At 41.4% G+C, this 13,348-nt stretch overlaps 1 long non-coding RNA gene across 1 annotated transcript in view; it reads right to left on the bottom strand.

Annotated features, from left to right (window-relative positions):
* The window catches only part of LOC120100923 (uncharacterized), a 28,174-nt gene extending 25,388 nt beyond the window's left edge, over positions 1–2,786 (bottom strand). The window contains exon 1 of the long non-coding RNA XR_015676795.1: positions 2,471–2,786. This is a non-coding gene — a long non-coding RNA (uncharacterized LOC120100923). The remainder of the gene's footprint in view (positions 1–2,470) is intronic.
* Between the last annotated feature and the right edge of the window lie 10,562 nt (positions 2,787–13,348).

Raw genomic sequence — 13,348 nt, forward strand, 5'->3', positions numbered from 1 at the left:
AGAAGAGGAAGTCAGAGGCACAGAGAGAGGAACTGTTAATCCAGTCGGAATGACCGAAGCAAGCGTTTCACAGCTACTGCGGGAACTGGATTATCAGGAGGTTAAAAGCATTTGAAGTGGAGTCCAATAGACACCTGATATAAGTAAGGATTGAGCTGAAAGAAATGCCCAGTCCCTCTGAGGTAGGGGTAAAGGGAAGGTTTGCAGTTCATCCTGAAGAGCCAAATCTTGGAATACATGTTAGTTTGTTTTCTACGGTATCCTTCTTTTCCGCTAGTAAAGACCCTTACTTGACATAGCCCTGGTGATTTCAGATGAACATCTACATTCAATGTGGAAGCGGATGCTTTTGTCACTTTAGAAAATACAGCACATTGAGCTGAAGTTGCAATTTCCATGTTCTTTGTGCTACAGTGTGAAATACCAAGGCCACAAAACCAACAGTGGGACATTGGGAGTCTCTAAAAATACAATGCCTTTGGGGGGAAGAAGATGAGGTAAACAGGTTAATGATACTTTTCTCACAAATTCAGACTTTAGTACTTTACTTTCAAACACTTCTCTCTTTTTCCTTTTTTAAAAAAAATTTATTTATTACGTATACAGTGTTTTGCCTACATGTATGCCTACAGGCCAGAACTCAGAACCAGATCTCATTATAGATGATTATGATAGTTTATGTGGTTGCTGGGACTTGAACTCAGGACCTCTGGAACATCAGACAGTGCTCTTAACCTCTGCGCCATCTCTCTAGCTCTCTTTTCCTTTCTTAACACATCATTTGCACCAGAAGATGTATGCAGCTGTTACAGAATGGTGACCAAGTAGAATGAGCCTTAGCATGTATTCATAATACATGAGCAATGTTTAGCATAACTCTTGCTGACGTCCTATCCCAGTATAAATATTTATGACATGAATGCTTATTTGAAAGAGACATTTTCATACAACACATGGAAACTACCATAAATTGAGTCTTTCACTAACCAACTTTGTGTTTTATGGAAATGAAATATTTGTTCCCTTTGCCCAAGATTTATGTGTTGAGATCTCAAACTCAAAAGCCATGGTTTGGGGAAGAATGGTCTTTGGGAAGTGACTGGGCCATGAGGGTTGAGCCTTCATGAATGGAATAAGAAACCCAGGGAGGGGTCTCTCTTGATGTTTCTTCCATTCAAGGACACATCCAGAGGACCAAGGTCTGTGAAACACAAAGCAAACCCTCATTACACTTAAATCCAACTAATTAAACTCCCTAACTTGAATTGTGAAAAAAACTGCTTCTGACTTAAGCCAAAGAGTCTATCGGATTTTATTACTGCCTTCCAAATGGACCAAAACAATGCTCTGTGTAAGTGATGCAATATCTCTGGCTAGCATGTTAGTATGTATGCTCAAATGGTTTGTTTAGGGCTGGGAGTGTGTCTCAGTGACAAAGTACTTGGCTAGAATGGCCAAAACCCTGTTCCTAGCATTGCAAGAAGAAAAAAAAAGAAAAGGTGATTGGGTTAAATGAATCTTTTTTCCACTCCAAATATTTTATTTAGGCCTTCATTTTCGATAGAATTTGTAATCAGTAAACAAACTTAGAAAGAAAATAGAAACTCAAATTCTTATTGTTGGTATTAATGGCTTCATTTTAAAAGTTTATAAACGGGACTGTTTGTATTAACACAGGAAAAAAGAAACACCCAACAGCTTATTATACTAGGCCCTGTTTTTGTTAGACTTTGTCCACTAAAAGCAGCAGAAAATTCCCTTTAGTATTTTCTGAAGGAAGCGAGACAATACATGTTAATGGTTGTATCAGCTAAGTGAAAGTCTGGCTCACATGTTCTGCTTGAAGAGTGCTTTAAAGAAAGATCAAAGGCTGTAAAAGTCCCTGGTGCATCAAACACTCTCACTTTCCTTGGGAAATCACCATGGTGTAGCAAACTCACTAAGTTTAAAGATTCGTATTTGACGAAAACCAAAAGAAAATTCACCAGCAGAAAGAAAATTCTATTTCAGTGTTTGAAAATAGATCTTAAAACAATAGTGGGTGAATTGGAACGGATATGAGACATTCTGAGTCCGTTTCTCTGACTTGATTTCTATCAGAGGTAAGAGTAAATCCACCCCAGTGTACAGGACATTCTGCTGCATGACACCTTGCAAAATCAGTCAGTCAAACTTTCTGACAGTAATGATTCAAAAGCATACAATACAGATGAGGCACAGAGACAGAGAGGAACTTGTATTAAATTAAATCCAATTAATTATTTTTGAGCCAAGGTTGTGCAGTGATCCACCTTACTGGCCTCGTCCTTGCTACATAGACCAAGCTGGACTGGAACTCACAGAGATCCCCCTGCCTCTGCCTCCTGAGTACTGAGACTGAAGGCTTGTGCCACCTCACAGAGGAAAGGAAATTTTAAATCAGGAATCTACCATATAAGCTACTGGTGACAACTTTCGATAACAACGATACCATGGATGGAACTTCTCCATGGCAGTGGTCCACCTGGCTTCACATACGTGCATGGGCTCTCTGCATGACGCTGAGAAAATCTACACATGCAGTTCAGGTATCTGCTGAACAAATCGATCTCCATTACGGTGCTAAGAAGATCCTTCTAGCAAAGAGCTGAACTTGGGTAAAAGTCAGACATCACATGTTCAAACACCGAAGCCTTGGTTATCAGAAGAGGAGAGAGCTTGAGGTTGTTCAGCCCTGAGTCACTTGGACTTGCTTCCTCGGACCCTGTTTGGATCAGAGAGAGAGGCAGGAGTGATTCCCACAGAAACTTGGTGATATGTAGCTACCGGCAACGTGACTCTGGAAGACCTCTATGTTCCAATTCTGTGTTCTAATTCATGTTACCGCAAATGGAACATGCACCTTTTTATCACAAGACAATGAACAGCTTGGCTTTTTTGAGGGAAAAGATGAAATGGAAGAAGCCAGCCCGTGATTACAGCGCCTTCCAGATGCTGTTGCATTTGTACAGTAGCTAGATATACTCATGGGCCCTTTTAGAAATTCTCTATTACTTTGAAAACATCTCCACACAAGGATGTAGGTGTATTTGTCAGGGGACTGGATCATCGTAACAAATACAGTGTTTCTACTTAAAACACAATGATCTCAAGTCTCGTGACTTTGACAAACTATGACTAGTCTAGTCCTTCTTAGTCAGCATCACCGTCTCCATCCCCGAGAGCTTAGATGCTAAAAGATGTGAGCTGGCAGGCTGCACTCTTCTCTTCACCATATTCACTTTCACATACTAAGAATGAGTGACCATGGAGAACAAACTATTGACCTCACAAACACGGCGCTTTGACCTAAGCTCCACAATGATCAGAGTAAACAGGTCCAAAGTCATTAAGGAACTTGCCAGACGTCACACCATTCATCAGGTCTGCTGGACTCCAGAGACCTCACTGTACTCATCCACATGTGTCCAAAAGGCATGTGTTATGGTTTGAACCTGAACTGTCAACTAGGGCTGTCTTCTGAATGCTTGTTCCCCACACTGTGGCACTGTTTTTGAGAAGCTATAGAATCCAGGTTGTCGAGCTCGCTGCTTTTACTAGGTCACTAGGACTGTGGGTCTTTGAAGTTTATGTAGCCCAGCCCCTGTCTACCTGCTGCACCCTGTTCCTGGGCTTCCCCATTGTCCCAGAGGCACTATTGTCCCATGCTCTGGCCATGGACTCTACTATAAACTCTCTGAAACTGTGAGCGAGAATAAGTCACCTTCCTACCTTTGTGAAGGATTCTGGTCACAGCAATACAAAACTAGCCAATACATTATCATCTTTAAAATTGTTTTTTTATAGACTTCCAATCCTTTTCCTAATTATCTTACCTGCTCCCCCCATCAGCTTGGTGAATTGACATTGATATTATCCCTGGGGGGGGGGGCACAGAGAGGTTAAGTAACTTCACCAAAGCTACACAGCTTGCAGGAAGTAGCCATATAATTTGAGCTGAAAAGTGCCTTCTATGACCATTTCTATTCACTGGAACAACAGCAATTAGGGTTAGGAATGTACCTGTGCAGGCCACACTTGTCTAGCTCACAACGAACAAGCAAGCATAGACAGGAAACTGCATCCCACAAGCAATTATACCCAGAAAGGTTAAGACTTCCCCATCATCATACAATCATCAAGCAGAATGGAACTTAAAATCAAATCAAGGATAACGCTTTGTTCTATTTCCTTGTTATGATGGAGATGTTTCAGCTGTACCTGTCATCAGTGACCTATCATGGCTCATAAGAGTCCTGCTGAATTTGATGAAAAATATAACTTAGTTCTAGTTTCTATTTTTATGCTTCATCTGAGCAACTCACTGAGCATTTATTTCTACCGGATAGACTTTTTGATCTTCAATGACAAGTAAACAGAATTTTCCTATTAGTCATACTAAAGAGACATTAAATATGTAAGATCGATACTTAACTCTAATACCTGGGTTATTTTTAGGGCAAAATTCTGTATTAAAAAATACACCTCAGTCTTCCTGGTTGCTGCCGCTGCAGAGAGCCCGTGGGCAGCACCCCACGAGCGAACTTGAGCCTCGGGACCACAGGTAAGACCAACTTTTCTGCTACAAGAAAGCTGCCTGGTGAGCTTGGGATACACGGAAGCAGAATTCCTCTAGGACCGGGCACGTTCTGTGTTTACCGGAAGTCCCACACCCGCGGATCTCGGCCCGCAGCAGCTCTCTGCTCTCAGACCCCGTGAGAGAGAGAGACCCAACCGCCTGGTCAGGTGGGCACTCCTGAGGCTGCAGAGCGGAAGAGACCACCAACACTGCTCACCCCTGCCCACATCCCTGGCCCACGAGGAAACTGTATAAGGCCTCTGGGCTCCCGTGGGGGAGGGCCCAGGAGCGGCAGGACCCCTGCCTGAGACACCGCCGGAACCTGAAGGAAACAGACCGGATAAACAGTTCTCTGCACCCAAATCCCGTGGGAGGGAGAGCTAAACCTTCAGAGAGGCAGACAGGCCTGGGAAACCAGAAGAGACTGCTCTCTGCACACACATCTCGGACGCCAGAGGAAAAAGCCAAAGACCATCTGGAACCCTGGTGCACTGAAGCTCCCGGAAGGGGCGGCGCAGGTCTTCCTGGTTGCTGCCGCTGCAGAGAGCCCGTGGGTAGCACCCCACGAGCGAACTTGAGCCTCGGGACCACAGGTAAGACCAAATTTTCTGCTGCAAGAAAGCTGCCTGGTGAACTCAAGACACAGGCCCACAGGAACAGCTGAAGACCTGTAGAGAGGAAAAACTACACGCCCGAAAGCAGAACACTCTGTCCCCATAACTGACTGAAAGAGAGGAAAACAGGTCTACAGCACTCCTGACACACAGGCTTATAGGACAGTCTAGCCACTGTCAGAAATAGCAGAACAAAGTAACACTAGAGATAATCTGATGGCGAGAGGCAAGCGCAGGAACCCAAGCAACAGAAACCAAGACTACATGGCACCATCGGAGCCCAATTCTCCCATCAAAACAAACATGGAATATCCAAATACACCAGAAAAGCAAGATCTAGTTTCAAAATCATTTTTGATCATGATGCTGGAGGACTTCAAGAAAGACGTGAAGAACTCCCTTAGAGAACAAGTAGAAGCCTACAGAGAGGAATCGCAAAAATGCCTGAAAGAATTCCAGGAAAACATAAATAAACAAGTAGAAGCCCATAGAGAGGAGACACAAAAATCCCTGAAAGAATTCTAGGAAAACACAATCAAACACTTGAAGGAATTAAAAATGGAAATAGAAGCAATCAAGAAAGAACACATGGAAACAACCCTGGATATAGAAAACCAAAAGAAGAGACAAGGAGCTGTAGATACAAGCTTCACCAACAGATTACAAGAGATGGAAGAGAGAATCTCAGGAGCAGAAGATTCCATAGAAATCATTGACTCAACTGTCAAAGATAATGTAAAGCAGAAAAAGCTACTGGTCCAAAACATACAGGAAATCCAGGACTCAATGAGAAGATCAAACCTAAGGATAATAGGTAAAGAAGAGAGTGAAGACTCCCAGCTCAAAGGACCAGTAAATATCTTCAACAAAATCATAGAAGAAAACTTCCCTAACCTAAAAAAAGAGATACCCATAGACATACAAGAAGCCTACAGAACTCCAAATAGATTGGACCAGAAAAGAAACACCTCCCGTCACATAATTGTCAAAACACCAAACGCACAAAATAAAGAAAGAATATTAAAAGCAGTAAAAGAAAAAGGTCAAGTAACATATAAAGGCAGACCTATCAGAATCACACCAGACTTCTCGCCAGAAACTATGAAGGCCAGAAGATCCTGGACTGATGTCATACAGACCCTAAGAGAACACAAATGCCAGCCCAGGTTACTGTATCCAGCAAAACTCTCAATTAACATTGATGGAGAAACCAAGATATTCCATGACAAAACCAAATTTACACAATATCTTTCTACAAATCCAGCACTACAAAGGATAATAAATGGTAAAGCCCAACATAAGGAGGCAAGCTATACCCTAGAAGAAGCAAGAAACTAATCGTCTTGGCAACAAAACAAAGAGAATGAAAGTACACAAACATAACCTCACTTCCAAATATGAATATAACGGGAAGCAATAATCACTATTCCTTAATATCTCTCAATATCAATGGCCTCAACTCCCCAATAAAAAGACATAGATTAACAAACTGGATACGCAACGAGGACCCTGCATTCTGCTGCCTACAGGAAACACACCTCAGAGACAAAGACAGACACTACCTCAGAGTGAAAGGCTGGAAAACAACTTTCCAAGCAAATGGTCAGAAGAAGCAAGCTGGAGTAGCCATTCTAATATCAAATAAAATCAATTTTCAACTAAAAGTCATCAAAAAAGATAAGGAAGGACACTTCTTATTCATCAAAGGAAAAATCCACCAAGATGAACTCTCAATCCTAAATATCTATGCCCCAAATACAAGGGCACCTACATATGTAAAAGAAACCTTACTAAAGCTCAAAACACACATTGCACCTCACACAATAATAGTGGGAGATTTCAACACCCCACTCTCATCAATGGACAGATCATGGAAACAGAAATTAAACAGAGATGTAGACAGACTAAGAGAAGTCATGAGCCAAATGGACTTAACGGATATTTATAGAACATTCTATCCTAAAGCAAAAGGATATACCTTCTTCTCAGCTCCTCATGGTACTTTCTCCAAAATTGACCATATAATTGGTAAAAAAAACGGGCCTCAACAGGTACAGAAAGATAGAAATAATCCCATGCGTGCTATCGGACCACCACGGCCTAAAACTGGTCTTCAATAACAATCAAGGAAGAATGCCCACATATACGTGGAAATTGAACAATGCTCTACTCAATGATAACCTGGTCAAGGAAGAAATAAAGAAAGAAATTAAAAACTTTTTAGAATTTAATGAAAATGAAGGTACAACATACCCAAACTTATGGGACACAATGAAAGCTGTGCTAAGAGGAAAACTCATAGCGCTGAGTGCCTGCAGAAAGAAACAGGAAAGAGCATATGTCAGCAGCTTGACAGCACACCTAAAAGCTCTAGAACAAAAAGAAGCAAATACACCCAGGAGGAGTAGAAGGCAGGAAATAATCAAACTCAGAGCTGAAATCAACCAAGTAGAAACAAAAAGGACCATAGAAAGAATCAACAGAACCAAAAGTTGGTTCTTTGAGAAAATCAACAAGATAGATAAACCCTTAGCCAGACTAACGAGAGGACACAGAGAGTGCGTCCAAATTAACAAAATCAGAAATGAAAAGGGAGACATAACTACAGATTCAGAGGAAATTCAAAAAATCATCAGATCTTACTATAAAAATCTATATTCAACAAAACTTGAAAATCTTCAGGAAATGGACAATTTCCTAGACAGATACCAGGTATCGAAGTTAAATCAGGAACAGATAAACCAGTTAAACAACCCCATAACTCCTAAGGAAATAGAAGCAGTCATTAAAGGTCTCCCAACCAAAAAGAGCCCAGGTCCAGACGGGTTTAGTGCAGAATTCTATCAAACCTTCATAGAAGACCTCATACCAATATTATCCAAACTATTCCACAAAATTGAAACAGATGGAGCACTACCGAATTCCTTCTACGAAGCCACAATTACTCTTATACCTAAACCACACAAAGACACAACAAAGAAAGAGAACTTCAGACCAATTTCCCTTATGAATATCGACGCAAAAATACTCAATAAAATTCTGGCAAACCGAATCCAAGAGCACATCAAAACAATCATCCACCATGATCAAGTAGGCTTCATCCCAGGCATGCAGGGATGGTTTAATATAAGGAAAACCATCAACGTGATCCATTCTATAAACAAACTGAAAGAACAGAACCACATGATCATTTCATTAGATGCTGAGAAAGCATTTGACAAAATTCAACACCCCTTCATGATAAAAGTCCTGGAAAGAATAGGAATTCAAGGCCCATACCTAAACATAGTAAAAGCCATATACAGCAAACCAGTTGCTAACATTAAACTAAATGGAGAGAAACTTGAAGCAATCCCACTAAAATCAGGGACGAGACAAGGCTGCCCACTCTCTCCCTACTTATTCAATATAGTTCTTGAAGTTCTAGCCAGAGCAATGAGACAACAAAAGGAGATCAAGGGGATACAGATCGGAAAAGAAGAAGTCAAAATATCACTATTTGCAGACGACATGATAGTATATTTAAGTGATCCCAAATGTTCCACCAGAGAACTACTAAAGCTGATAAACAACTTCAGCAAAGTGGCTGGGTATAAAATTAACTCAAATAAATCAGTTGCCTTCCTCTATACAAAAGAGAAACAAGCCGAGAAAGAAATTAGGGAAACGACACCCTTCATAATAGACCCAAATAATATAAAGTACCTCGGTGTGACTTTAACCAAGCAAGTAAAAGATCTGTACAATAAGAACTTCAAGACACTGAGGAAAGAAATTGAAGAAGACCTCAGAAGATGGAAAGATCTCCCATGCTCATGGATTGGCAGGATTAATATAGTAAAAATGGCCATTTTACCAAAAGCGATCTACAGATTCAATGCAATCCCCATCAAAATACCAATCCAATTCTTCAAAGAGTTAGACAGAACAATTTGCAAATTCATCTGGAATAACAAAAAACCCAGGATAGCTAAAGCTATCCTCAACAGTAAAAGGACTTCAGGGGGAAACACTATCCCTGAACTCAAGCAGTATTACAGAGCAATAGTGATAAAAACTGCATGGTATTGGTACAGAGACAGACAGATAGACCAATGGAATAGAATTGAAGACCCAGAAATGAACCCACACACCTATGGTCACTTGATTTTTGACAAAGGAGCCAAAACCATCCAATGGAAAAAAGATAGCATTTTCAGCAAATGGTGCTGGTTCAACTGGAGGGCAACATGTAGAAGAATGCAGATCGATCCATCCTTATCACCCTGTACAAAGCTTAAGTCCAAGTGGATCAAGGACCTCCACATCAAACCAGACACACTCAAACTAATAGAAGAAAAACTAGGGAAGCATCTGGAACACATGGGCACTGGAAAAAATTTCCTGAACAAAACACCAATGGCTTATGCTCTAAGATCAAGAATCGACAAATGGGATCTCATAAAACTGCAAAGCTTCTGTAAGGCAAAGGACACTGTGGTTAGGACAAAACGGCAACCAACAGATTGGGAAAAGATCTTTACCAATCCTACAACAGATAGAGGCCTTATATCCAAAATATACAAAGAACTCAAGAAGTTAGACCGCAGGGAAACAAATAACCCTATTAAAAAATGGGGTTCAGAGCTAAACAAAGAATTCACAGCTGAGGAATGCCGAATGGCTGAGAAACACCTAAAGAAATGTTCAACATCTTTAGTCATAAGGGAAATGCAAATCAAAACAACCCTGAGATTTCACCTCACACCAGTGAGAATGGCTAAGATCAAAAACTCAGGTGACAGCAGATGCTGGCGAGGATGTGGAGAAAGAGGAACACTCCTCCCTTGTTGGTGGGATTGCAGACTGGTAAAACCATTCTGGAAATCAGTCTGGAGGTTCCTCAGAAAATTGGACATTGAATTGCCTGAGGATCCAGCTATACCTCTCTTGGGCATATACCCAAAAGATGCCTCAACATATAAAAGAGACACGTGCTCCACTATGTTCATCGCAGCCTTACTTATTATAGCCAGAAACTGGAAAGAACCCAGATCCCCTTCAACAGAGGAATGGATACAGAAAATGTGGTACATCTACACAATGGAATATTACTCAGCTATCAAAAACAACGAGTTTATGAAATTCGTAGGCAAATGGTTGGAACTGGAAAATATCATCCTGAGTGAGCTAACCCAATCACAGAAAGACATACATGGTATGCATTCATTGATACGTGGCTATTAGCCCAAATGCTTGAATTACCCTAGATGCCTAGAACAAACGAAACTCAAGACGGATGATCAAAATGTGAATGCTTCACTCCTTCTTTAAATGAGGAAAAAGAATACCCTTGGCAGGGAAGGGAGAGGCAAAGATTAAAACAGAGACTGAAGGAACACCCATTCAGAGCCTGCCCCACATATGACCCATACATATACAGCCACCCAATTAGAGAAGATGGACGAAGCAAAGAAGTGCAGGCCTACAGGAACCGGATGTAGATCGCTCCTGAGAGACACAGCCAGAATACAGCAAATACAGAGGCGAATGCCAGCAGCAAACCACTGAACTGAGAATAGGTCCCCCGTTGAAGGAATCAGAGAAAGAACTGGAAGAGCTTGAAGGGGCTCGAGACCCCAAAAGTACAACAATGTCAAGCAACCAGAGCTTCCAGGGACTAAGCCACTACCTAAATACTATACATGGACTGACCCTGGACTCTGACCCCATAGATAGCAATGAATATCCTAGTAAGAGCACCAGTGGAAGGGGAAGCCCTGGGTCCTGCTAAGACTGAACCCCCAGTGAACTAGACTATGGGGGGAGGGCGGCAATGGGGGGAGGGTTGGGAGGGGGACACCCATAAGGAAGGGGAGGGGGGAGGGGGATGTTTGTCCGGAAACGGGAAAGGGAATAACACTTGAAATGTATATAAGAAATACTCAAGTTAATAAAAAAAAATACACCTCAACAATGTCATTTGACGTAAGTTGAGAAATAAATAAAGAGGATGAACGGCTATCAGGGGAGAAGAATGTAAAGAAAATAGATACTAAGCAATGATTACAAATTGAAGACAATCTTATGTAAATGGGAATATGTCATGAAAAATATGGCAAGAAATTATTACAGTATGGGATCAAACCAGGAAAGAGACTGGGGGAGGGGACTGTACACAGAAAGCCACCAGAGTTGTTGGAATATCAATAAGTTATCTTATGTCTACAAAACTCAGTTCATTTCCAAGCAAGGCTTTAAACAGATTAAACATTGTTTATCTGACAATACACTGAGTTTCTCATATTCTCTATACCATATATAATTTGATAAAATATTTATAAGACAGACCAGAGTAATCATTTTATCTTTCAAGTTATTTTAAAAACAACCACCACTTTACCACGTTCCTTAAAGGACAAAGAGATGGCCCTAATGATTGGGGTCTAATCAGAGAAGTCATCAACATAACTGGATTAGGGTTGGGGGAATGGCTCCACTGGTAAAGTGGTTTGTAAGTGCTGAGACACAAGATTAATCTCCAGGACCCATACTTAAAAGAAAGAAATTTAGATGTAATGACTAAGGCATCTAATCTCAGTCTTTGGAAAGTGGAGACAGGTGGATCTGGGGGGTTTACTAGCAAAGACTAGACTCTTTGTCAAGTTCCAGGCCAGTGTGAGACCCCATCTCAAAGAACAAAAAAATAGATAAATGAATGAGAAATGACACCAAAGATTGCCTTTTGACTAATTCACACATACGCACATGAGATAGGAGAAGGAGAGTTAGAGGGAGAGAGGAGGGAGGGGGTGAGCATTTAAATCCTAAATCAATACGGAGGTCTCATATCTAACTGCTCCTTAGGGTCACCCAGAGCATTGCCAACAAATAGCCACTGAACTGCTGGCAAAGGCTAACTCAATAGGGACAGATTGGGATTACACTGGAAAACTCTTCCAGGCAGTCTGAAGCCTAATTCTATATTCTACACAATTCTGTGTAGCCTTTGGCCTTTGGCCATCAGTCTTGGATGAGCCTGGATGAGTACACATTTCTGTGACTAGCTAACCAGCTCAAACACGACACCTCAAAGCCCCAGTCTTAGGAAAGGAGTCTGTGCCTTGCTACACCAGCCTTGCTACACCAATGCTAGTTTAACACGTTTTATGTTTTTTACTTAGTTCATTTAGTTATTAGCATCTTCTTCCCAAACACATAACCCAAGTGACAATGAATCATATTTCTAATGGGAGATCATAACAACTTAGTGTTGAGCCTTTTATATTAATGAACACGATAAAAACCCCTTTCCCACACCTTGGTGTTAAATTAAAGGCTTTGTCTTTAGCAACTCTCTCTGCTCATCTTTTTGTACTCGATTCCTGTGCGTGGTGGGGTGGTGCTCGGCACGTCTGCTGTCTTTGTTCTTGCATTCACCTACTCCTTTGTGATGCTGTAATTAGTTTTAAGTTGAAAGCTAATGCTGACTACAAGAGCATGGAGCTATTAAGGCTGCCGGCTGATGTACCACTTAGGAGACCAGGCAGTCAGACAGAGGAACTTTTTAATGTCCTTTCACTGGTTTATTATGACAATTAGAGGAATGAAGTTCAGAACTTGTCTCTTTTGCATAAATGAGAGCAGAGATGAAAAGAGGGACCCACATTCAGAAGAGAAGCAGTGAGTTTGCAGAAGGTAATTCGCATGCTTGTGTCCTGGAAGATCAGAAGTCCAGCATTCAAACCACATCTACAAAGAGAGGCGGTTCATCTTTCCCTAAGAGTACTAAAGTGCCAAACACAATACTGGCTGGTGTGCGTACACTTTTCAGGAGAGGGTGTATGGGGAGGCCTCTACAAATTTATTCAGAGAAATGTTATCTCCTCAGTGACCACCATGGGCATTTTTCTTCCTTTTACTGAATGTAGATATTTTCTCACGTACTATATCCTGATTGTTTCCCCTATCCCTCCCAGTCCCTCCCCACCTCCCCTCTCACCCAGATCTACTCCCTTTCTGTCTTTCATTAGAGAGCAACTATTTGTGGATATTGGCTGATAAACAATGGTGCTTGTTATCTGGGCCAGTTGGAGTCACCGACTTAATCTCTTGTAAAACTCTGTCAAAGCTTTCTGTAAAGTATCCCACTCCTTTC

This window comes from Rattus norvegicus, chromosome 2 (genome assembly GCF_021556685.1).
Source record: "Rattus norvegicus strain SHRSP/BbbUtx chromosome 2, alternate assembly SHRSP_T2T, whole genome shotgun sequence".
Lineage (NCBI taxonomy): Eukaryota > Metazoa > Chordata > Mammalia > Rodentia > Muridae > Rattus > Rattus norvegicus.